General features: G+C 41.9%; 1 protein-coding gene across 1 annotated transcript in view; it reads right to left on the bottom strand.

The window, feature by feature from the left end:
- Positions 1-7,894, bottom strand: part of GPRIN3 (GPRIN family member 3) — a 114,039-nt gene extending 106,145 nt beyond the window's left edge. The window contains exon 1 of the mRNA XM_056567609.1: positions 7,612-7,894. The gene's annotated coding sequence lies outside the window, so the exon portion shown is untranslated. The remainder of the gene's footprint in view (positions 1-7,611) is intronic.
- Between the last annotated feature and the right edge of the window lie 18,938 nt (positions 7,895-26,832).

Below are 26,832 nucleotides of genomic sequence, written 5' to 3'. Positions count from 1 at the left end.
CCCCTTTAAGCATGACACGTACACAAGAAACTTTTCTACATTATTCTCTAATAGCCTATGCTGCACTATATAAGAAATTACAGAGTGATTATTTTTTTTTTTTACATGGATTTTTTACATAGGTGACAGATAAATGGCACATGTCAAGGCACATGTCACAGAATATAGAATATTTGATACAGTATCTGAGGAAAAGGATTTAGGATTTCAGAAGACTTAAAGGGGTACTCCCCTAGAAAACATTTTCTTTTAAATCAATTGGTGTCAGAAAGTTTAACAGATTTGTAAATTACTTCTATTAAAAAATCTTAACCCTTCCAGTACTTATCAGCTGCTGTACACTACAAAGGAAGTTTTTTTTTCCTTTCTGTCTGACCACAGTGATCTCTGCTGACATCTCTGTCCATGTCAGAAACTGTCCAGAGCAGGATAAGTTTGCTATGGGGATTTGCTTCTACTTTGGACAGTTTCTAAAATGAACAGAGGTGCCAGCAGAGAGCACTGTGGTCAGACAGAAAGGAAATTCTAAAAGAAAAGAACTTCCTGTGGAGCATAAAACAGCTGATAAGTCCTGGAAGGGTTAAGATGATTAAATAGAAGTCATTTACAAATCTGTTTAACTTCCTGGCACCAATTGATTTAAGAAAATATTTTCGAGTGGAGTACCCCTTTAATGTGTTGGAAAGAACTTCCACAGTCTATGCTCACAAATTCAAGAGATGTGAGGTACCTGATCACCCCAAATATGGGTAGATAGCTGTTTCTACCAAAGCCAAATTTAAGCAGGCCATAAACACCTCAGTTACTCTGATCAGTAAGGGAGTAGAATCTTTGTATCTATATTTTCCCACTTATTAAATAACCAGTGCCATATTTCCCTTTGGACATGTTCCTGTATGTGTCCCTATGAGAAAACGCACCTGCTGCTCGGGGTCAGGAGTGGATTATCATTCATGCAGTGGGAGATGGTGGAGATCTTCCTTTAGTACATACACATGATGTAACCATTTGTAAGTACAGTGTTGAGAAAAAATATTTAGTCAGCCACCAATTGTGCAAGTTCTTCCACTTAAAAAGATGAGAGAGGACGGCAATTTTCATATTAGGTATACCTCAACTATGAGTGACATAATGAGAAAGAAAAAATCCATAAAATCACATTGTCTGATTTTTATAGAATTTATCTGCAAATTATGAAGGAAAATAAGTATTTGGTCACCTATATACAAGAAAGATTTCTGGCTCTCACAGACCTATAACTTCTTTAAGAGTCTCCTCTGTCATCCACTCGTTACCTGTATTAATGGCACCTGTTTGAACTTGTTATCAGTATAAAAGACACCTGTTCACAACCTCAAACAGTCACACTCCAAACTCCACTATGGCCAAGACCAAAGAGCTGTCGAAGGACACCAGAAACAAAATTGAAAACCTACACCAGGCTGGAAAGACTGAATCTGCAATAGGCAAGCAGCTTGGTGTGAAGAAATCAACTGTGGGAGCAAATATTAGAAAATGGAAGACACACAAGAACACTGATAATCTCCCTCGATCTGGGGATCCATGCAAAATGATCACAAGAACAGTGAGCAAAAATCCCAGAACCACACGGGGGGGTACCTAGTGAATGACCTGCAGAGAGCTGTGACAAAAGTAACAAAGACTACCATCAGTAACACACTACGCCGCCAGAGACTCAAATCATGCACTGCCAGACGTGTCCCCCTGCTAAAGCCAGTACATGTCTGGGCCCATCTGAAGTTTGCTAGAGAGCATTTTGATGATCCAGAAAAGGATTGGGAGAATGTCATATGGTCATATGAAACCAAAGTAGAACTTTTGGTAAAAACTCAACTCATCGTGTTTGGAGGATAAAGAATGATGAGTTGCATCCAAAGAACACTATACTTACTGTGAAGCATAGGGGGTAGAAACATTGGGGGAGATTTATCAAAGGATTTAGACAGTTTTTTCCCATCTAAATTTGTCACACAGAAAGTCGCAGTCTAAATATGTGCTACTTTTTTGCGACTTTCGCTTTAGAGGATTTTTAGAACATGATGCATTCTAGTACATTTTAGACAGAAAAATGCATTGGTGCTGAATTTATCAATAGCAGCTTTTCTGCGAAAAGTAATATTAGCTGAAAGTACGCTGAAATGTCAGACCATAATGGAGCAGGTTTAAATACAGTCTAAACCATAGACCCTGAAGTCTGTGCGCAGAATTTATCAAGAGCCTTGCGACTTTTGATAAATTAAGCGCACAATAGACCAGCCTAACCCTCTGTAGGTTGGTCTATATTGATGCAGGAAATAGACAACTTTGATCAATCTCCCCCATTATGCTTTGGGGCTGTTTTTCTGCTAAGGGACCAGGACAACTGATCCGTGTAAAGGAAAGAATGAATGGGGCCATGTATCGTGAGATTTTGAGTGAAAACCTCCTTCCATCAGCAAGGGCATTGAAGATGAAACGTGGCTGGGTCTTTCAGCATGACAGTGATGGCAAGGAAGGAGTGCCTTCATAAGAAGCATTTCAAGGTCCTTGAGTGGCCCAGCTAGTCTCCAGATCTCAACCCCATAGAAAACCTTTGGAGGGAGTTGAAAGTTTGTGTTGCCCAGCAACAGCCCCAAAACATCACTGCTCTAGAGGAGATCTGCATGGAGGAATGTGTCAAAATACCAGCAACAGTGTGTGAAAACCTTGTGAAGACTTACAGAAAAGGTTTGACTTCTGTCATTGCCAACAAAGGGTATATAACAAAGTATGGAGATGAACTTGACCAAATACTTATTTTCCACCATAATTTGCGAATAAATTCTTAAAAAATCAGACAATGTGATTTTATGGATTTTTTTTTTCTCATTATGTCTCTCATAGTTGAGGTATACCTATGATGAAAATTATAGGCCTCTCTCATCTTTTTAAGTGGGAGAACTTGCACAATTGGTGGCTGACTAAATACTTTTTTGCCCCACTGTAATTGCTTTACATATATATGCTGTAGGTTTAATATAAATTTACATAGGGCATCATTTTTAATGGGAGAATTCGGGAGTAATTTGAAGTTCCTAAGCCCAAACACAAAATGTATAACAAGGACCCCTTCTACCATGTGTTATTTATAATACTAGTGTCTTCTTACGGCTAAGTTTCCACTTGGTTGTTTTTTGGCCCAAAAAAAAAAACGCAAAAAAAAAACGCCAGAAAAAATACCACGGCATTTTCCTGTGGTTTTTTTCATGCGTTTTTTTCTGGCGTGTTTTGCCTTTCAGTGGAAATTGCATTTTTGGCCCCTTTGACATTTTTTTCTAAATTTGTTGGATACCAACATAAATAAATAAATAGCAAAATTTTAATTAATTTTAAAACGGGGATCAATTTATGTGGGCGGGCAGGGCACTAAAAATGTAGCCGACAATAATAAAAATATAGTGTGTGAGTGATTTTCCCTTTTTTTTTTCTTTAAAAAAAATATTTTTCATGTGTAGATGCGGTTTCTCATTGATTTACAGCTAACATCTGTCTGCAGTGTTTAAAAAAAAAATGCCTTGGGGGCCGTTTTGGTGTTTTTTAGGGGGAAAAAAACGACACAAAAAACCAAGTGGAAACTTGGCCTCAGTGGAACAGCAGCCTTTCGGTCCCTTCAGGCACCAGGTATATATTTATGTATTAGTGGATAATGATGGCACTTGTAATACTTTAGTGTTCTAGTTTGTAATTAGGCATTAATAGGTTATACTGAAACCTGCAGTATCTCAGTGTTCAAGAGTGCATTCAGTTATTACCAATAAATTGACTCAGTGCTCCAGATTTGTGATGGAGGGGTTACAACATACTCCTGAAAGCAGTTTGGGCCATATTTGGACTAGAGAACCTCCTTTAGGGAATTAGGGTGGGGGCAGCATGTGTTTAATTGATCTTTGGCTGCATGTAATGAGAGTCTCCAGTTCGAATATGGCCATGATCCCTGTCTAGAAGAATCAAAACTTCCCTGGAGAGAAATTGACGTTCCAAGTGTTGTCTTTTCAGCTTTGTCTACAAATGTTTACAGGAACATGTATATTTTAAACATTATATATACTGTGACCAGTCATAACTCACAAGCGCACAACCATATTTAACATTGACTACACAGCAGGTGGGCCTGTAAGTGTTAAAATGCCTGAGATGGATTTCAGTCCCACTCCAGCCCTGATCCAAATCATGATGGAATTTTATGCTGACCCTTCAGCCATTATTTTTCCCCCAAGTCTATTTTGCCTGGCATGATGTGTGTAAAAATACAATTGAAAAGAAATAGAATAGTAAAAGTAGTAATACATATTTATTATACACAATAATAATCCTGATAACCGTACAGCATCTGCAGTAACAATAGATTCAGACTTGGTACCAATACTCGACATGAAGTACAGATGACATCACTGTCATGCGGTCTGGAGCATTACGATAATCTTGTGGTGTTGGCTGAATAACATAATACAGAACAAGAAACATAAATGATAACAATAAATAATGGATGTGGTACAGAAACAAGGTGGACAGCACTGAAAGAGAACTACAGGAAAAACTTTACAACTGGATGTGGACGGTTAAATCCAGCAGACTTTCAAAGTAGTATTCTACTCTACCCTTTCACCAGAAGTGATAAATACCCTTCTCAATTACCATTATGTGTAAATCAATGCATGCAATGTATCACTCAAAGTAATATATATATCACAAAAAAAGGAGAGCATAACAGCCAGGTAAAAGTAGTAAAGTGCAGGCAGGTCTAAGTAGTAAGGTGCAGCCAGGTCTAAGTAGTAAGGTGCAGGCAGGTCTAAGTAGTAAGGTGCAGCCAGGTCTAAGTGGTAAGGTGCAGGCAGGTCTAAGTAGTAAGGTGCAGGCAGGTCTAAGTAGTGAGGTGCAGGCAGGTCTAAGTAGTAAGGTGCAGCCAGGTCTAAGTGGTAAGGTGCAGGCAGGTCTAAGTAGTAAGGTGCAGGCAGGTCTAAGTAGTGAGGTGCAGGCAGGTCTAAGTAGTAAGGTGCAGGCAGGTCTAAGTAGTAAGGTGCAGGCAGGTCTAAGTAGTAAGGTGCAGGCAGGTCTAAGTAGTAAGGTGCAGGCAGGTCTAAGTAGTAAGGTACAGGCAGGTCTCAGTAGTAAGGTGCAGGCAGGTCTAAGTAGTAAGGTGCAGGCAGGTCTAAGTAGTAAGGTGCAGGCAGGTCTAAGTAGTAAGGTGCAGGCAGGTCTAAGTAGTAAGGTGCAGGCAGGTCTAAGTAGTAAGGTGCAGGCAGGTCTAAGTAGTAAGGTGCAGGCAGGTCTAAGTAGTAAGGTACAGGCAGGTCTAAGTAGTAAGGTACAGGCAGGTCTAAGTAGTAAGGTGCAGGCAGGTCTAAGTAGTAAGGTGCAGGCAGGTCTAAGTAGTAAGGTGCAGGCAGGTCTAAGTAGTAAGGTGCAGGCAGGTCTCAGTAGTAAGGTGCAGGCAGGTCTCAGTAGTAAGGTGCAGGCAGGTCTAAGTAGTAAGGTGCAGGCAGGTCTAAGTAGTAAGGTGCAGGCAGGTCTAAGTAGTAAGAAGGTGCAGGCAGGTCTAAGTAGTAAGGTGCAGGCAGGTCTAAGTAGTAAGAAGGTGCAGGCAGGTCTAAGTAGTAAGGTGCAGGCAGGTCTAAGTAGTAAGAAGGTGCAGGCAGGTCTAAGTAGTAAGAAGGTGCAGGCAGGTCTAAGTAGTAAGGTGCAGGCAGGTCTAAGTAGTAAGAAGGTGCAGGCAGGTCTAAGTAGTAAGGTGCAGGCAGGTCTCTCTCTCTTTCTTTGTCTCTCTATTTATCTCTCTCCATCTATCTATTTATCTCTCTATTTATCTCTCACCATCTATCTATTTATCTCTCTATTTATCTCTCACCATCTATCAATCTATATATCTACCTGTGTATTCTCTCTCTCTCTCTCTCTCTCTCTCTCTCTCATCTATCTATATATCTATCTGCCTTTGTATTATTTCTCTCTCTCTATTTATCTCTCTCTCTCTCATCTATATATCTATTTGCCTTTATATTATTTCTCTCTCTCTATATATATATATTTATTTATCTCTCTCTCTCTCTCATCTATCTATATATCTATTTGCCTATGTATTATTTCTCTCTCTCTCTATTTCTCTCTCTCATCTATCTATATATCTATTTGCCTTTGTATTATTTCTCTCTCTCTCTATTTATTTATCTCTCTCTCTCTCTCTCTCTCTCTCTCTCTCTCTCTCTCTCATCTATCTATATATCTATCTGCCTTTGTATTATTTCTCTCTCTCTCTATTTATTTATCTCTCTCTCTCTCTCTCTCTCTCTCTCTCTCTCTCTCTCTCTCATCTATCTATATATCTATTTGCCTTTGTATTATTTCTCTCTCTCTCTATTTATTTATCTCTCTCTCTCTCTCTCTCTCTCTCTCTCTCTCTCTCTCTCATCTATCTATATATCTATCTGCCTTTGTATTATTTCTCTCTATTTATCTCTCTCTCTCTCTCTCTCATATCTATATATCTATTTGCCTTTGTATTATTTCTCTCTCTCTCTCTCTCTCTCTCTCTCTCTCTCTCTCTCTCTCTCTATTTATTTCTCTCTCTCCCTCCATCTATATATATATATATATATATATATATATATATATATATACCTGTGTATTTACATACATCTACTTTCCCAGCATAACAGTAAGTAAACAGCATGATGAATTTTGTTTATTATTAAGATAAACCACAGGCTTCCCATTCTGTGACACACATATCGGATCTGCTACAGCTATACCTAAGTTCTATATATTGTCTCACACCCGGCTGCTGCCCATATATGAGTCCTACGATGTGCTGCTAAATATGCAAATAGTTAAAAAAAAATAATAAAACCTGCACAAGGTGAAAAGACAGAGAGAAGCGCTTCCAGGGAATACATTTGACGCACATTATAATGATAAGCAGTAACCTAGCAACACCGCCACTATTGTATATGTTCCCTTATGTGTCCATGTAAGTTCCATACTATACAGTTTGTTGCTATCCTTTCCCCTTTATACACTGTAACCAATGAATCCCTAGGAGCCTGCAGTATCCCAAGCTAGACAACCTATAGATGCATAGTCTAATAGTCAGCCATGACCATAGGGGATTAACTCTGCCTGGTAAACATGAAACTACACCAATTCCTTCCTGTAGTGTGTCCTAGATAATGGGGGGTATCCCTTTATATAGTGCAGCATACATGTCCTATGCAGAGTCCATGGCCCCTCTGTCACTGGCCATTAGCATTCCTGGGCACATCCTCACTGCAGTCAGGCAGCACTGGGCACTACAGTAATGCATTAGCTGCTGTAAGTTGGATGGTCCTGCCCTAGCTGGCACTTTCTATTATTTATGCCAGTGTTAGGAATACATGGCAGAAAGAATGCTACTACATAGTGATGCACCCAGCAGAGGTCATCATCATCATCATCATCATGCCAGCAGCCTTGTCCCTGCTCTGTAATTAAACCCAGTAATATGTGATGCTGTCTAATCCCCATCATTGGGAGGATAGCTGCAGCTGTTCCACACTGGAATACAAGGATTAAGACAAAGGCAGTGAATGCATCTCTTACCCTCAGTGCTGCACACAGGAAAGCCAGCATTGACCTTGCAGGGAAATTCATCATCTGCAGCCACTGTCAATGGTAATCCAATAGTTAATGAGGAGTCACTGATGATATCCTGGCTTTCCATCCATGGATGTCACAGGCAGGGCATCTGAGGGCATACAAGCCACAGGAGAGGGATGGTAGCCACTGCTTGCCCTATATGTGTGTGTTGTGCTTTTCCCAGCGTCTCCCCTTGTCCTGGAGCCGTGCACAGCAGCCGCAGCTCCACAGGGAAGCGTTCCGGCTGTCAGTGCTGGCCCGCCCCCCAGTGATGCTGCTGTCAGTCGGGGAGGGAGGGGGAGGGAGCCGGGCTGTCCTTCACTACAAAGGAGAGCAGTAGACTGCTGTGTGTACAGCTGCACCAGGGATGGATCGCTCTAACAGTAATGGCAAGCAGGGGGAGGCACTGGCACTGGCTAAATGTGGGCACTGCCCCTTTAATATGTAGGTCAGTGTTTCCCAACCAGGGTGCCTCCAGCTGTTGCAAAACTACAACTCCGAGCATGCTGGGAGTTTTAGTTTCCCTGGTTGGGAAACACTGATATAAGGTGCACACACACCACATTTTTGCATTACAGTTCCCATATCAGGTTTTTGATGAAAAAAGGATTTCTCAAAACCTGACTAAACTGTATCAAAATGTGTGTACAAATTTTAACCCATAGACGGTTGAAAACCGTAGAAGGTTTAAAAAATGATGTTTGCCAACCAGGGTGCCTCCAGCTGTTGCAAAACTACAACTCCCAGCATGCCCGGACAGCCTACGGCTGTCCGGGCATGCTGGGAGTTGTAGTTTTGCAACAGCTGGAGGCACCCTGGTTGGGAAACACTGATATAGGGTGCATGCACACCACATTTTTGCTATACAGTTCCCATATCAGGTTTTTGATGAAAAACGGATTCCTCAAAACCTGACTAAACTGTATCAAAATGTGTGTACAAATTTTAACCCATATACGGTTGAAAACCGTATACGGTGTAAAAAATTATGTTTGCCAACCAGGGTGCCTCCAGCTGTTGCAAAACGGCTATCCGGGCATGCTGAGAGTTGTAGTTTTGCAACAGCTGGAGACGCCCTGGTTGGGAAACACTGATATAGGCTGCATTCACACCACATTTTTGCAATACAGTTCCCGTATCAGGTATTTGATAAAAAAAAAAAGGATTCCTCAAAACCTGACTAAACTGTATCAAAACGTGTGTACAAATTTTAACCCATATACGGTTGAAAACCGTATACGATTTAAAAAATGATGTTTCCCAACCAGGGTGCCTCCAGTTGTTGCAAAACTACAACAAAAAAACTGTGCAAAGTAAAAAGCTGGATGGTGAAAACCGCATGGAACCGTACACACATACAGTTCTGTATGGTTCCCATTGACTCCCATGGTAAAAAAAAAAACGTATACGGCGTAATACAGTTTTTCACCCGGACCAAAAAACATGGTAGACTACAGTTTTGGGTACGGGTAAAAAAAACGGACAAATCCATATAAGGGTGCATTCACACCACGTTTTTGCAATGCAGTTCCCGTATCAGGTTTTTGATGAAAAACGGATTCCTCAAAACCTGACTAAACTGTATCAAAACGTGTGTGCAAATTTTAACCCCTATACGGTTGAAAACCTTATCCAGTTTGAAAAATGATGTCCGGTTGCATCCATTTTTAAAGAAAAAAACCTATACATTTTTAACTTTTCACTCCATTTTGAATAAAGTTTCACTTGTTTGATTGAAATTCCAAGAAAAAAACTGTGCCTAGTCAAAAACCGTATGGTGAAAACCTGATGGAACCGTACGCACATACAGTTCTGTACGGTTCCCATTGACTCCCATGTTAATAAAAAAAAAAATGTATACGGTTTAATACAGTTTTTCACCTGGACCAAAAGACATGGTAGACTATGGTTTCGGGTACGGGTAAAAAAACAAAAAACGGACAAAACCGCATATGACGTAAAACGGACTAAACCGGATGATGCATTTGACATACGGTTTACAATGTTAAGTCAATGCATACAGTTTTCTATACAGTTCCATACGTTTTTTTTTAACTTGAAACCATATACAGGAACTGTATAGCAAAAACGGGGTGTGCATGCACCCATAGGTGGTGCTGTGAAAGCATGCTGTTTCCCGAACAGGAGTGAAGGTGAGAGGCAAAGATGGTCTTGTGTGGTGAGTGCCCAGGTTGTGTATTATATGCAGGTTTGCATTTGCCACTAGGCACTTGTGGTCCAGTATAATCTAAATATTGACCAAACTGGGTGTGCTACCAGCAATAAACTAGCAAAATCCTACAAAATGTATTTGTAGACTCTAAATTGTACACAAATGAAGGGCAAGGGGATATTTACTAAGGTTGCGTGTTTATTTAAAAGTATGCTGCGTCTACATAGTGAGAGAGAAGGAGCCAGGAAGGTAGCATGACTTTGAGGGGCATACGGGGGCACAACAGCTTCACATGAGACTTTAGGCCCGAGGTGTGACAAAAGTTGCAGAAATGTACAACAGCTCAGAATTAGGCGCAACGACCAGTCGCAAAGCCCCACTGGATTTACTAAGAGGTGCGCGAGACTTAGTAAATCCAGCAAACTGAAATGAGTGTAGCTTTATATACGTGCGGCGTATGAAAACCTTGCACATAGTAAATTGTACCAACAATACAATCCTTAAATACATAAATTTGAACTTTCCCCTCTAATCCCTCCTCTCACCCCAACCACCTCGAGAAAGCTGAGGGGAAAAAATAATTAAAACTTTATAAAGGCAATGGCAGCATGAACTGGCGCAAGCAGTGGCGTAGCTCTAGAGACAGGCCAGGGGCTGATGGGAGCAGATGTGCCCCATGCAGCACGCATGTCTGCTCCAAGCACCTGCCACTGACCCTGCAAAATCCATCCCAGGCAGTGGCAGGTGCAGCAACCCCACATCGCAGCACTGATGCACTGATCTCCAGGAAGGTGAGGATACCGAGGATGGGGTCCAGAGGGTGGCGGGATTGAATGATTAGGAGACTGAGGATGGAGAAGTGTGTGAATTGATTGATGAGGAGACTAAGGATGGGGTGTCTTGGCTTCCTTGCAGCTTCCCCCGGCCGAAACCAAGGCTGGGGTGGGGGACGATTGAACGCTGAGGAGACTGAGGATAGGGTGCGGGGGTTGAATGATAAGGAGACGACCAAGGACGGGGTGGGGGGGGGGCTGATTATGAGAAGACCAAGGATTGGGTGCGAGCGGGGTGGGATTGGGGGGGCATATATAGAATGATGAGGAGACAGAGGATGGGTGCTGGGGGGGGATTAAATGATGAGGTGGCCGAGCATGGGGTGCAGGATGGGGTGGCGGTGTGAGGTGATGAGGGGACTGAGGATGGGGTGTGGTGGGGGGGGCTGGGTGTTGGTGCATGAGGTGAGGAGGAGACTGAGGATGTGGTGCGTGGGGTGTATGGAGTGATAAGAAGACCAAGGATGGGGTGCGGGGAGGCATTGGGGTGATGAGGGGAACAAGGATGGGGTGGGGGCAATGCGGTGATGAGGAGACCTAGGATGAGGGGGATTGTGTATGTGTATATGTATGATGTGTATATGTATGATAGAGGAGTGTGTATGTATGATAGATGTGCGTGTATGTGTGTATGTATGTATGATGTGTGCATGTATGACAGATGTGTGTATGTATGATGTATGTATGATAGGTGTATGTATGATGGATGTGTGTATGTATGATAGATGTGTGTGGGAGTGTGTGATAGACGTGTGTGTATTATAGATGTGTGTGTATGATAGATCACACATCTATCATAATTAGTGTTGCTCGCGAATATTCGCAATTCGAATATTATTCGCGAATATCGCATATTCGCGAATTCGCGAATTTCGCGAATATTGCGCTATATATTCGTAATTACGAATATTCGTTTTTTTTTTTTTTTTTCTTCACAGTACACATCACAGTGATCATCCCTCTCTGCTTCCAGCTTGTGTGGTGTAAAGAAGGCTGTAATACTACTGTGTGAGACTGGCGTGCGAAAATTCGAATATGCGAAAATTAGCATATGCTAATTTTCGTATATGCGAATTTTCTCATATGTTAATTTTCGCATGCGCGAAAATAAAACGGGAATATAACGAATATGCGAATATTCGCGAATATATGACGAATATTCGTCCATATATTCGCGAATATTCGCGAATTCGAATATGGCCTATGCCGCTCAACACTAATCATAATACACACATCTATCGTACATACATCTATCATTCATATACATATAACCATCATACATACACTGGGTGGGATTGGGGGGGCATATATAGAATGATGAGGAGACAAAGAATGGGGTGCGGGGGGGATTAAATGATGAGGTGGCCGAGGATGGGGTGCAGGAGGGGGTGGCGGTGTATGAGGTGATGAGGGTACTGGGGATGGGGTGTGGTGGGGGGCTGGGTGTTGGTGTATGAAGTGAGGAGACTGAGAATGGGGTGCATGGGGTTTATGGAGTGATAACAAGACCAAGGATGGGGTGCGGGGGCATTGGGGTGATGAGGAGAACAAGGATGGGGTGGGGGAAATGCGGTAATGAGGATACCTAGGATGAGAGGGGTTGTGTGTGTGTGTATATGTATGATGTGTATATGTATGATAGATATGTGTGTATGTATGTATGATGTGTGCATGTATGACAGATGTGTGTATGTATGATGTATGTATGATAGGTGCAGGTATGACGGATGTGTGTATGTATGATAGATGTGTGTGGGAGTGTGTGATAGACGTGTGTGTATGATAGATCACACATCTATCATAAATACACACATCCATCATACATCTATCATACATGCATCATACATACACACATCTATCATACATGCACACACATACATACACACCCATGATACATACATACATCTACCATACATACATCTATCATACATATAACCATCTTACATACACACAAATCCATGATACATACACACATCTATTACACACACACATCTATCATACACACACACACATCTATCATACAAACGACTGTCAAACATACACACATCTATCATACATATGTCTATCATACTTAAACACATCTATCATACACATACCAGTCATATACACATCATACCCACATACCCATATACACTATCATACCCACATACATACATATACTGTACATCAATGCGGAGGGGTGGAAGGCGATTGGGTTTGGGTGGGCCTAGGGCAGAACAAAATTAAAATACACCTCTAGTGAGCTGGGGAATATTGGTTTAGATTGGTGTTCTCTAATCTGTTGATCTCCAGCTATTGCATAAGTACAACTCCTCTCATGTTTTGACAGCCTTATAGAGCAGGACTTTGGGGAAGGGGACAGAGGAGTCTGGAGAGGACTTAGAAGTCTGACGAGGGGTGCAGAGGAGTCTGGAAAGGACTTAGTCGTCTGACGTGAATGGGGTGAAGGAGGGGGGATGAGGAGACAAAGAATGGAGTGCGGGGGGGATTAAATTATGAGGTGGCCGAGGATGGGGTGCAGGAGGGGGTGGCGGTGTATGAGGTGATGAGGGGACTGGGGATGGGGTGTGGTGGGGGGCTGGGTGTTTGTTTATGAAGTGAGGAGACTGAGGATGGGGTGCATGGGGTTTATGGAGTGATAAGAAGACCAAGGATGGGGTTCGGGGGGGCATTGGGGTGATGAGGAGAACAAGGATGGGGTGGGGGAAATGCGGTAATGAGGATACCTAGGATGAGATGGATTGTGTGTGTGTATATGTATGATGTGTATATGTATGATAGATGTGTGTATGTATGATAGATGTGTGTGTATGTATGTATGATGTGCGCATGTATGACAGATGTGTGTATGTATGATGTATGTATGATAGGTGCATGTATGATGGATGTGTGTATACATACATCTACCATACATACATCTAACATACATATAACCATCTTACATACACACAAATCCATGATACATACACACATCTATTACACACACACATCTATCATACACACACACACATCTATCATACAAACGACTGTCAAACATACACACATCTATCATACATATGTCTATCATACTTAAACACATCTATCATACACATACCAGTCATATACACATCATACCCACATACCCATATACACTATCATACCCACATACATACATATACTGTACATCAATGCGGAGGGGTGGAAGGCGATTGGGTTTGGGTGGGCCTAGGGCAGAACAAAATTAAAATACACCTCTAGTGAGCTGGGGAATATTGGTTTAGATTGGTGTTCTCTAATCTGTTGATCTCCAGCTATTGCATAAGTACAACTCCTCTCATGTTTTGACAGCCTTATAGAGCAGGACTTTGGGGAAGGGGACAGAGGAGTCTGGAGAGGACTTAGAAGTCTGACGAGGGGTGCAGAGGAGTCTGGAAAGGACTTAGTCGTCTGACGTGAATGGGGTGAATGAGGGGGGATGAGGAGACAAAGAATGGAGTGCGGGGGGGGATTAAATGATGAGGTGGCCGAGGATGGGGTGCAGGAGGGGGTGGCGGTGTATGAGGTGATGAGGGGACTGGGGATGGGGTGTGGTGGGGGGCTGGGTGTTTGTTTATGAAGTAAGGAGACTGAGGATGGGGTGCATGGGGTTTATGGAGTGATAAGAAGACCAAGGATGGGGTTCGGGGGGGCATTGGGGTGATGAGGAGAACAAGGATGGGGTGGGGGAAATGCGGTAATGAGGATACCTAGGATGAGATGGGTTGTGTGTGTGTATATGTATGATGTGTATATGTATGATAGATGTGTGTATGTATGATAGATGTGTGTGTATGTATGTATGATGTGCGCATGTATGACAGATGTGTGTATGTATGATGTATGTATGATAGGTGCATGTATGATGGATGTGTGTATGTATGATAAATGTGTGTGGGAGTGTGTGATAGACGTGTGTGTATGATAGATGTGCGTATGATAGATCACACATCTATCATAAATACACACATCCATCATACATCTATCATACATGCATCATACATACACACATCTATCATACATGCACACACATACATACACACCCATGATACATACATACATCTATCATACATATAACCATCTTACATACACACAAATCCATGATACATACATACATCTATTACACACACACACATCTATCATACAAACGACTGTCAAACATACACACATCTATCATACATATGTCTATCATACTTACACACATCTATCATACACATACCAGTCATATACACATCATACCCATATACACTATCATACCCACATACATACATATACTGTACATCAATGCGGAGGGGTGGGAGGCGATTGGGTTCGGGTGGACCTAGGGCAGAACAAAATTAAAATACACCTCTAGTGGGCTGGGGAATATTGGTTTAGATTGGTGTTCTCTAATCTGTTGATCTCCAGCTATTGCATAAGTACAACTCCTCTCATGTTTTGACAGCCTTATAGAGCAGGACTTTGGGGAAGGGGACAGAGGAGTCTGGAGAGGACTTAGAAGTCTGACGAGGGGTGCAGAGGAGTCTGGAAAGGACTTAGTCGTCTGACGAGGGGGCATAGGAGCGTGGAGAGGACTTAGGGGGTCTGGGAAGGGGGGGGGGGGGGTCTCAGAGGAGCCTGAAGAGAACTTCAAAGTATAGGAGGGAAGAGGAGTGTATCAACGGAGCCGGGTGGAAGACTAAGGGGTCTGGGGGGGGGGGGGGGGGCACAGAGGTGGACGGTGCTGGGACGGTATTCAGCTGAACTGAGACAAAACACTGTGTGACATTATTATTATGGGCACACTGTGTGGCAGGGTTATATTCAGAGGGTACAGTGTATGGCAGTGTTATATTCTGAGGGTACAATGTGTGGCAGTATTTTACTCAGGGGGTACAGTGTGTGGCAATAATATATTTAGAGCAGTGGTTCTCAACCTTTTTCGCGACTGTACCCCCAAAGGGTGAAAGTATGTCTGCAGGTACCCATCACGCGTAAATTCGCACGGAACTTACGCAAAAGGGGTACCTGTTGCGGTTCGTGGTTCTGGTGTTGAATTATATCTGGCTCCAATGGTCACACGACCAGTTAAAATCTGCAGACCATGCATCTGGGACACAAAATGTCCGAGACACAAAATGGCCATGCGGACTAGTGAATACAATATATATTCACACAGACCGCAGATATTTAACTAGCTGTATCACCGGAGAACAAATGCATTCATAAACACCCCACAGACTAACCTATTTAGGAATTTTGTTTCAAATAAATTTTTATTGAATTTTCAAGAAATACAAAGAACTAATAAAAATGACATATAACTTAAACAAAAATAACATGTCTGTATATAAACAATAAATCTCAGACAATCTGAAACATGTTCTAGAATTGAAACAAGGAATTTTGGAAGAGTTATATCCTAATATCCAATGCACAAACCAACACTACACATCCAAACACTGGCAGAAATAAAGATGTTTAATACACAGTTGTAAACTAAACACACTCTAACTAAGAGAGAGAGAGAGAAGAGAAAATATATTGCTAACACCTAGAAGTTTAAATCTGCAATGTAAGGAAACACATATACTACAATTATAGTAGAAATCCTATAATTGGCTATATGGGTGGATTTTCCTTAAAAGATACAACTATACTAAATGAAACACACAGAGAATATAATACTGAAATACTTAGCTTCGGGGACCCTTTACAGCAAGTATGATGAACAAAGACAGGCATGGGAGTAGGCTGCAGTCCTTTGTTTCAGGATTCAGGCCCAACAGGAAGTTGAATGGCCAGGTGTGTTGGTATCCAGCCCCGCAATAGAAAGAGAGCCCTTTGCCCCCTTTGAATGGACTTTTATTTAGATGTTCTCCGCCCCCCAGCCAGCCCCCAGGTGGTCTGTCTAATGTTACAAAAGCCCCTGTAAGCATGCCTTGGAGACCCCTACTATAAAGATGAACCTCCATCTTTTCTTTTATCTAAACTCCATGCGGCCTTCTTGTACTAGAATCACAAAATATAGCAAATAAAATGTATGTCATTTTCATGTCCATAACAGCACCCACGGACAAAATAAGTCATAAAATTACTTTTTTTCATAATGTGCTTACCTTAATACTAATGTGTATACTAATGTGAAACGTAATGCCTTGTGCCATTATTCTCCCCTCCCTTTGATCCCCTTTTGCCATTATTCCCCCCTCCATCTTAATCCCCTTGTGCCATTATTATCTGATATGGCAAAAGGGGATAAGAGGGAGGGGGGAATAACGGCTCAAGGGGATTAAGATGGAGGGAGGGGGGGGTTTAATCTCCTCCCCACCCCTTCATCTTAATGCCCTTCTGCCATTATTCCACCCTCCCTCTGATCCCCTTTTGTCGCTATCAGATAATGGCAAAAGGGGATCAGAGGGAGGAGGGAATAATGGCACAAGGGGACAAAGATGAAGGGGGGGAACAATGGCGCTAGGGGATTAAGATGGAGGGGTATAATCATCACCCCCTTCCATCTTAATGCCCTTGTGCCATTATTCCCCCCTCCCTCTGATCCCCTTTTGTCTTTGCCAATATCCCTCCCCCTCCATTTTAAAGCCCTTGTGCCATTATCCCCCCCATCCCCCTGGGCTAATATATACATACATAAAATACATACGATAACATCCCTCCCTCCCATAAACTTTGTTTTTACTTCTCTTTTTATGTTCACCATAATAGAAGAAATTTGATACCAAAATCGTTTAAAATCTTTTATTCTTATAATTTTTTCTAGATGACAATTCACACTACTGTGGCTAGTGGATCCGTATATAGGTCTGTTTTGGCCTTGGCTGTAGATACGGCCGGCGCCTCAATAGACTCGCTGCGGGATATGTGAGATTTAACCGCATGCGCAATGGCTCCCTGTAACATGTGCCGTGATAGTGAACGGGATGCGCAGCGCATATCATGGTTGCGCATGCGCATTCACGTTTTAGAGAGCCAAATGTATGTGATCTGATAGGGAGATGCCGCGCAGCCACATTGACAATGTTTACAAACATAGTCGAGGCCCTAGCAGATCTCAACAACTGAGCTAAGGTAAAGTCATCAGATTAATGTATTGGTGTCACGGAGCCCCCCTTACTGTATTCTCTTGTCACATATCATGTTTTACATAAAAGATCCCTGTGATATATATTATTATATGACAGCTGTCATGTTCACATGTCACTTTTCCGACCAATGATGTATAAGAGGGTGGCTCATGACTAATTACCACATTCACTGCACTTGTGTTTCTATAAATCATGTCACTTTGTTATCTATTCAGGCTGGATTTTTATATCTCTGTCACTGAACAAGCACAATTGGCTAACAGGCAATTGCATAAACTGGATCCTATCATAACCAAACTACACCAAAAAAGATACCAGTATACTGATTGAATACAAAAATAGTGAGTGAGCTTTATTCAAGTGCATTATAAAATCAAACATAAAATACAGGGTACTATACAGATGAAAGCTACAGAAGAAAGGTAGTGATACTAAATCCACAATGGTAGACAATAAGGACGGCAGGGATACAGTCCACAGATATCAAATTGCAACATGCCCATAAATAAAAATTAAATAATGAAACATACATATAGTGAATGTATAAGGCTGGTATATGTCCTCGATAGGGCTATGAATAAAGTGCAAATGACTAATTGTATTGCACCTAGCCCTGTTCACAGGTCAGTCAGCAGCATTATATGGTGAAAAAGAGAGCATGAAAGACAGCATAAAGTAACAAGTACCTGCCATACACCAATAGGGGAGATCACTACCTGTACCCCAACGCGCGTTTCGCGTATGGGTTTCGTCAGGGGGCGTGTCTAGTACTAAGTATAGTACTAGTACTATACTAGTACTCTAGTACTCTGTATAGTACCCTAGTACTCTATATAGTACCCTGTATTTTATGTATGTTTTTATAATGCACTTGAATAAAGCTTACTCACTATTTTTGTATTCAATCAGTATACTGGTATCTTTTTTTTGGTGTAGCTGGATTTTTATATGTTTGTTATGCTTGAAAAAGGCTTGTCAGCTGAAACATCGCATTGTATATCTTGATGCAGTAAAGACCCTGTGGCTTGCACTTTAAACTGGACCGCGTGTTGGGTGCTGTTTCCTGGTGGAGGAAATATTTATGTGGATCGAGTGTGGCACACTAGGGGTTAAGCCGCACCACACCTGAGCGATCCTGTGCTGAAGTTCCAAATGTTACTTGCACACATTTTAATACATACAGTAAATATTTAGCTTTGTGCATATTTTATACTTTGCATTTATATTTAAGTATACAATATGTATATTGTTAGCATATGAATGTCCACTTATGTGTTTTTTAACCCCTAAGGCCGGAATTCTACTAGTTTTTTTTTTTGGGGGGGGGGGGGGGAACGCCAAGAAAAATGCCAATTCTGCGGCCAGATGTTAGCTGTAAATCAGTGAAAAAATGCAAAATTCTTTTTCCACTTGCGTTTTTCAGTTTTGCGTATTTTTTTTATCCTTTTGACGTTTCTTCACTCTTTTTTTTAGCTCCTTGGCAGTTTTGCAAAGTCGCAGCATATTGAGCCTATGGTGTTTTTTTCCCTGAAATTCTGGCGTTTTTCTCCCATAGAAGTAAAAAAGAGTAGAGTAAAAAAATGCCAAGAAAAACGCCATGTTGTTTTTAACTTTGCCGTTTTTGCAGGCAGTTTTTATTATTTTTTTTGGACTTTAGCAATCCATAAAAGTGATGGGGATACCTTTTTTAATAACATTTCGCAGGGTACTATAAAAGACACAGTAGTGATGGAAAAATTGTATTTAACGAAATGTTACTTTATTTTATTTTTTTTTATAACAAAATGTTTAATAATTTTTAGGTGCCAGGACAGCAAAACAAAAAAAAAACACATGGCACACTCTTTGGGAAACTACACCCCTCAAGGAACTTAACAAGGGGTATAGTGAGCCTTAACGGGGTAATCCCACACTAGACATCTTATCCCCTATCCAAAGGATAGGGGATAAGATGTCTGATCGCGGGGGTCCCGCCGCTGGGGACCCCCACATTATTGCCTGCGGCAACCACCTGTCGCGACTCAGACCCTCCAGCTGTTCTGGTGAGAACACAGGTGAGTGCCGCATGCAATAATGTGGGGGTCCCCAGCGGCGGGACCCCCGCGATCAGACATCTTATCCCCTATCCTTTAAAGGGGTACTACCGTGGAAAACTTTTTTTTTTAAATCAACTGGTGCCAGAAAGTTAAACAGATTTGCAAATTATTTCTATTTAAAAATCTTAATCCTTCCAGTACTTTTAGGGGCTATACACTACAGAGGAAATGCTTATCTTTTTAGATTTCTCTGATGCCATGACCACAGTGCTCTCTGCTGACCTCTGCTGTCTATTTTAGGTACTGTCCGGAGCAACGCATGTTTTCTATGAGGATTTTTTCCTGTTCTGGACAGTTCTTAAAATGGACAGCAGAGGTCAGTAGAGAGCACTGTGGTCATGACATCTGAGAAATCTAAAAAGATAAGCATTTCCTCTGTAGTATATAGCCCCTAAAAAGTACTGGAAGGATTAAGATTTTTAAATAGAAGTAATTTACAAATCTGTTTAACTTTCTGGCACCAGTTGATTTTAAAAAAAGTTTTCCACGGTAGTATCCCTTTAACACTCTACAGGAGGGTGGCAAACTTTTGTTAAATTGGGACGTGAAAAAGAAAAATTTACTAAAATGCTTGTGTTACCCCAAATTTTTCATTTTCACAAGGTATAAATAGAGAAAAAGCCTCCCAAAATTTGTAACCTCATAAGGAAATACCCCATATGTGGATGTAAAGTCCTCTGCGGGCAAACTACAGGGATTAGAAGAGAAGGAGCGCCATTCGGCCACGTGCGTTTACAAAGCCCCATGGTGCCAGATAGTGTTGAGCGGCATATGCCATATTCAAATTCGCGAATATTCGCAAATATATGGTCAAATATTTGTCATATATTCGCTAAATTCGCATATTAGTAATATTCTCGTTTAATTTTTGCATATGCGCAAATTCGCGTATGCGAAAACTTACATATGCGAAAATTAGCATATACAAAAATTTGCAAAAGCGAGACGCCAGTCTCACACAGTAGTATTAAAGCCTTCTTTACACCACACAAGCTGGAAGCAGAGAGGGGTGATCACTGTGATGTGTACTGTGAAAAAAAAACAATATTCGTAATTACAAATATATAGTGCTATATTCGCGAATATTCGCGAATTCGCGAATAAAATTCGCATTGCGAATTTTCGCGAGCAACACTAGTGCCAGAACAGTGCGCCCCCCACCCACATGTGACCCTATTTCGGAAACTACACACCCTCACGGAATGTGATAAGGGGTGCAGTGAGCATTTACACCTGACTGGCGTCTTAGGAACAGTGGACTGTGCAAATGAAAAATTTTATTTTTCATTTTCATGGGCCACTGTTCCAAAAATCTGTCAGACACCTGTGGGGTGTAAATGCTCACTGTACCCCTTATTACATTCCCTGAGGAATGGCCAACTTTTCTGGCACCATGGGGGCTTTGTAAACGCACATGACCTTTAATTTCAGCCAAATTCTCTCTCCAAAAGCCCAATGGCGCTCCTTCTCTTCTGAGCCCTGTAGTGCGCCCGCAGAGCACTTAAAATCCACATATGGGGTATTTCCATACTCAAAAGAAATGGGGTTACAAATTTTTGGGGGGTGGGGGGGGGGGGGCTTTTTCTCCTATTACCCATTATGAAAATGAAAAATTTTAGGTAACATCAGCATTCTAGTGAAAAAAATCGGATTTTTCATTTTCCCGTCAAACACCTATGGGGTTTTAAGGCTCACTATACCCCTTGTCATGTTCTGTGAGGGGTGTAGTTTTCAAAATGGGGTCACATGTGGGTGTTTCTTTTTGCATTTATGTCAGAACCGCTGTAACTACCAGCCACCCCTGTGCAAATCACCAATTTATGCCTCAAATGTACATGGCGCTCTCTCACTCCTGAGCCTTGTTGTGTATCCGCAGAGCACTTTACGTTTACATATGAATTATTTCCGTACTCATTTTTTTTACACTAACATACTGGTGTAGATCCAAACTTTCCAATTTCATAAGGAGTAAAGGGAGAAAAAGTCCCCCAAAATTTGTAATGCAATTTCTCCCTAGTATGGAAATACCCCATATGTGGCCCCTTAACCCCTTAAGGACTCAGCCCATTTTGGCCTTAAGGACTCAGACAATTTAATTTTTACGTTTTCATTTTTTCCTCCTCGCCTTCTAAAAATCATAACTCTTTTATATTTTCATCCACAGACTAGTATGAGGGCTTGTTTTTTGCGTGACCAGTTGTCCTTTGTAATGACATAACTCATTATATCATAAAATGTATGGCACAACCAAAAAACACAATTTTTGTGGGGAAATTAAAACGAAAAATGCAATTTTGCTAATTTTGGAAGGTTTCGTTTTCACGCCGTACAATTTATGGTAAAAATGACTTGTGTTCTTTATTCTGAGGGTCAATACGATTAAAATTATACCCATTATTACATACTTTTATATTATTGTTGCGCTTAAAAAAAATCACAAACTTTTTAACCAAATTAGTACGTTTATAATCCCTTTATTTTGATGACCTATAACTTTTTTATTTTTCCGTATAAGCGGCGGTATGGGGGCTCATTTTTTGCGCCATGATCTGTACTTTTTTTTTGATACCACATTTGCATATAAAAAACTTTTAATACATTTTTTATAATTTTTTTTAAATAAAATGTATTAAAAAAGTAGGAATTTTGGACTTTTTTTTTTTTTTTTTTGCTCACACCGTTAACCGTACGGGATCATTAACATTTTATTTTAATAGTTCAGACATTTACGCACGCGGCGATACTAAATATGTCTATAAAAAAAATTTACGCTTTTTGGGGGTAAAATAGGAAAAAACGGACGTTTTACTTTATTATTGGGGTAGGGGATTTTTCACTTTTTTTTTACTTTGACTTTTACATTTTTTTACATTTTTTTTTACACTTGAATAGTCCCCATAGGGGACTATTCATAGCAATACCATGATTGCTAATACTGATCTGTTCTATGTATAGGACATAGAACAGATCAGTATTATCGGTCATCTCCTGCTCTGGTCTGCTCGATCTCAGACCAGAGCAGGAGACGCCGGGAGCCGGACGGAGGAAGGTGAGGGGACCTCCGTGTGGCGTTATGAATGATCGGATCCCCGCAGCAGCGCTGCGGGCGATCCGATCATTCAGTCAAATCGCGCACTGCCGCAGATGCCGGGATCTGTATTGATCCCGGCACCTGAGGGGTAATGGCGGACGCCCGCTAGATCGCGGGCGTCGGCCATTGCCGGCGGGTCCCTGGCTGCGATCAGCAGCCGGGATCAGCCGCGCATGACACGGGCATCGCTCCGATGCCCGCGGTTATGCTTAGGACGTAAATGTACGTCCTGGTGCGTTAAGTACCACCGCACCAGGACGTACATTTACGTCCTGCGTCCTTAAGGGGTTAAAGGGGTACTCTGGTGAAAAACTTTTTTTTTTTTTTTATCAACTGATGCCAGAAAGTTAAACAGATTTGTAAATTACTTCTATTAAAAAATCTTAATCCTTCCTGTACTTATTAGCTGCTGAATACTATAGTGGAAATTCTTTTCTGTTTGAAACACAGAGCTGTCTGCTGACATCATGAGCACAGTGCTCTCTGCTGACATCTCTGTCCATTTTAGGAACTGTCCAGGGTAAAAGGAAATCCCCATAGCAAACATATGCTGTTCTGGACAGTTCATAAATGGACAGAGATGACAGCAGAGAGCACTGTGCTCGTGATGTCAGCAGACAGTTCTGTGTTTCAAAAAGAAAAGAATTTCCGCTGTAGTATTCAGCAGCTAATAAGTAGAGGAAGGATTAAGATTTTTTAATAGAAGTAATTTACAAAGCGTAGTGTTTTTAGAGTACAGTCATAGGGCAGGGGTTCACAGCGAGTTTCCCGCTGGGAATTTGTGCTGCGGTGGAAAGTTTGCCTCAGCTTAAACCTGCAGCTGAAAACTGTAAACCCCTGCCCGCAATCGTACTGATGTTTGCCATTAACCCCTCAGATGAAGTAAAAAAAATTAAAATAAAAGTTAAAAAAATTAGAAAAATCCCCTCCCCCCCATAAAAATGTAAAATGTCCCTTTTTCCCATTTTACCCCCCAAAAATGTAAAAAAAATAATTAAATTATTAAACATATTTGGTATCACCGAGTGTGTAAATGTCTGAACTATTAAAATATAATGTTAATGATCCCATTTGGTGAACGGTGTGAACGTAAAAAAAAAAAAAAGTCCTAAATTGCTGCTTTTTTTGATACATTTTATTTAAAAAAGATTAACAAAAAATGTATAAAAGTTTTATATACACAAATGTGGTATCAATAAAAAATACAGATCACGGCGCAAAGGATGAGCCCTCATACCACCACTTATATGGAAAAATGAAAAAGTTATAGATTGTCAATATAGAGGGATTTTAAACGTACTAATTTGGTTTAAAAGTTTAAGATTTTTTTTATAAGCGCAACAATAATAGAAAAGTATGAAATCATGGGTATCATTTTAATCATATTGACCCACAGAATAAAGAACACGTCATTTTTACAATAAATTGTACGGCGTGAAAACGAAATCTTGCAAAATTTGCAAAGTTGTGCTTCTCTTTTTAATTTCTCCACACAAATAGTATTTTTTTTGGTTGTACCATACATTTTATGGTAAAATGAGGGATGTCATTACAAAGGACAACTGGTCACACAAAAAACAAGCCCTCATACTAGTCAGATGAAAATATATAAGAGTTACGATTTTTAAAAGGCGAGGAGGAAAAACGAAAATGCTAAAATAAAATTGGCCTGGTCCTTAACCCCTTAAGGACGCAGCTCATTTTCACCTTAAGGACGCAGCCCTTTTTTGCACATCTGACCACTGTCACTTTAAGCATTAATAACTCATGAATGCTTTTACTTTTAATTCTGATTCCAAGAAAAATTTTTCGTGACATGTTCTACTTTATGTTAGTGGTAAATTTTTGTCGATATTCTTGCTGAAAAATTGCAAAATTTGATGAAAATTTTAAAAGAGACATCCCAAATAAATTATATATTGATTCACATATACAATATGTCTTCTTTATATTTGATTCATAACATTTACATGTTTTTACGTTTGGAAGACATCAGAGGGCTTCAAAGTTCAGCAGCAATTTTCTAATTTTTCAGGGACCAGTTCAGTTTTGAAGTTGATTTGAAGGGCCTTCATAAAAGAAATACCCCATAAATAATCCCAATATAAAAACTATACCCCTCAAAGTATTCAAAATGACATTCAGCAAGTGTGTTAACCCTTTAGGTGTTCCACAGGAATAGCAGCAAAGGAGATAAATCACCCTAAAATTGTAACCCAATTTTTCTCGAGTAAGGAAATAACTCATAAGTGTATGCGAAGTGCTCTGCTGGTTTTCCCCCAAATGTTACTTTTTTACAAGGGGTAATAGGAGAAAATGCCCCCCAAAAAATTGTTAACCCTATCTCTTTTGAGTATGGAAACTGTCACGGATCGGCAGGCTGGAGGTGGATCCTCTATGTCAGAGAGGGTTTGGCGTGGACCGTGTCGGTGGACCGGTTCTAAGTAGCTACTGGTTTTCACCAGAGCCCGCCGCAAAGCGGGATGGTCTTGCAGCGGCGGTAGCAACCAGGTCGTATCCACCGGCAACGGCTCAACCTCTCTGACTGCTGAGATAGGCATGGTACAAGGGATAAGGCAAGAGCAAGGTCGGACATAGCAGAAGGTCAGGGCAGGCAGCAAGGATCGTAGTCAGGGGCAACGGCAGGAGGTCTGGAACACAGGCTAGGAACACTCAAGGAAAGGCTTTCTCTGGCACAAGGGCAACAAGATCCGGCAAGGGAGTGCAGGGGCAGTGAGCAGATATAGTCTGGGAGCAGGTGGGAGCCAATTAAGCTAATTGGGCCAGGCACCAATCATTGGTGCACTGGCCCTTTAAGTCTCAGAGAGCTGGCGCGCGCGCCCTAGAGAGCGGAGCCGCGCGCGCCAGAACATGACAGCAGGGGACCGGGACGGGTAAGTGACTTGGGATGCGATTCGCGAGCGGGCGCGTCCCGCTGTGCGAATCGCATCCCCGACGGCCATGTCAGTGCAGTGCTCCCGGTCAGCGGGACTGACCGGGGCGCTGCAGGGAGAGAGACGCCGTGAGCGCTCCGGGGAGGAGCGGAGACCCGGAGCGCTCGGCGTAACAGTACCCCCCCCCCTTGGGTCTCCCCCTCTTTTTGGGACCTGAAAATTCTTTAATCCGGAAGACGTCTGAGGACCCGGAGACCGGAGTGGCTTCCTCTAGGTATTTAACTTCAAAGGGTCCAAGGTAACGTGGTCCCAGATAAAAACTGGGGACACGGAAGCGGATATACTTGGCGGAGAGCCACGCAAAAACAGGAGGAGCTCTTCTCTTTTTTCCGGCAAGCTTCTTCACCCGGGATGAGGCTAGTATGAGGAATTTTAGAGTCTTTTTCCAGACGGTGGCGAAGCCCCGGGAAACCTCATCAACAGCGGGCACACAAGAAGGCGTGGGGGTGGGGAGGGAGGGAAGAGGGTGAAGCTTGGCACGGGGCAGAGTGTTAACAGGACGGGGGCTGTGAGGAGGAGACACAGCATAGTCCAGATAGGCCTTGGGGAGACCAGGTAAAGGGGGAGACACAGAGGTTTGACTGACGGGACTGGGAGCAGACGTGAGGCATTTTCTGTGGCAAGAAGCACCCCAGCTCATGATCTCCCCGGTGGTCCAGACAAGGGTAGAGGAGTGGCGTTGGAGCCATGGCAGACCGAGGAGGACTTCAGAGGAGCATTTGGGCAAAACAAAAAGTTCAATTTTTCCGAGATACAGTTCCATGCTCAATCGCACAGTGCAGTATAGAAGTAAATCTTCTTTCTTTCTGCGGCGAGTCCTCTCTTCAGGGGTCAGGCGAGACCGATCCACTTGCATAGCCTCCTCGGCGGGAGGCACAGGGGTGGATTGCAAAGGATACTGTGAGAGAGGTGCTCCGAGCGGTGTGGCACATGGCAGGGCC

Source organism: Hyla sarda, chromosome 1 (assembly GCF_029499605.1).
Source record: "Hyla sarda isolate aHylSar1 chromosome 1, aHylSar1.hap1, whole genome shotgun sequence".
Classification (NCBI taxonomy): Eukaryota; Metazoa; Chordata; class Amphibia; order Anura; family Hylidae; genus Hyla; species Hyla sarda.
This window is presented reverse-complemented; position numbering and strand designations above follow the sequence as displayed.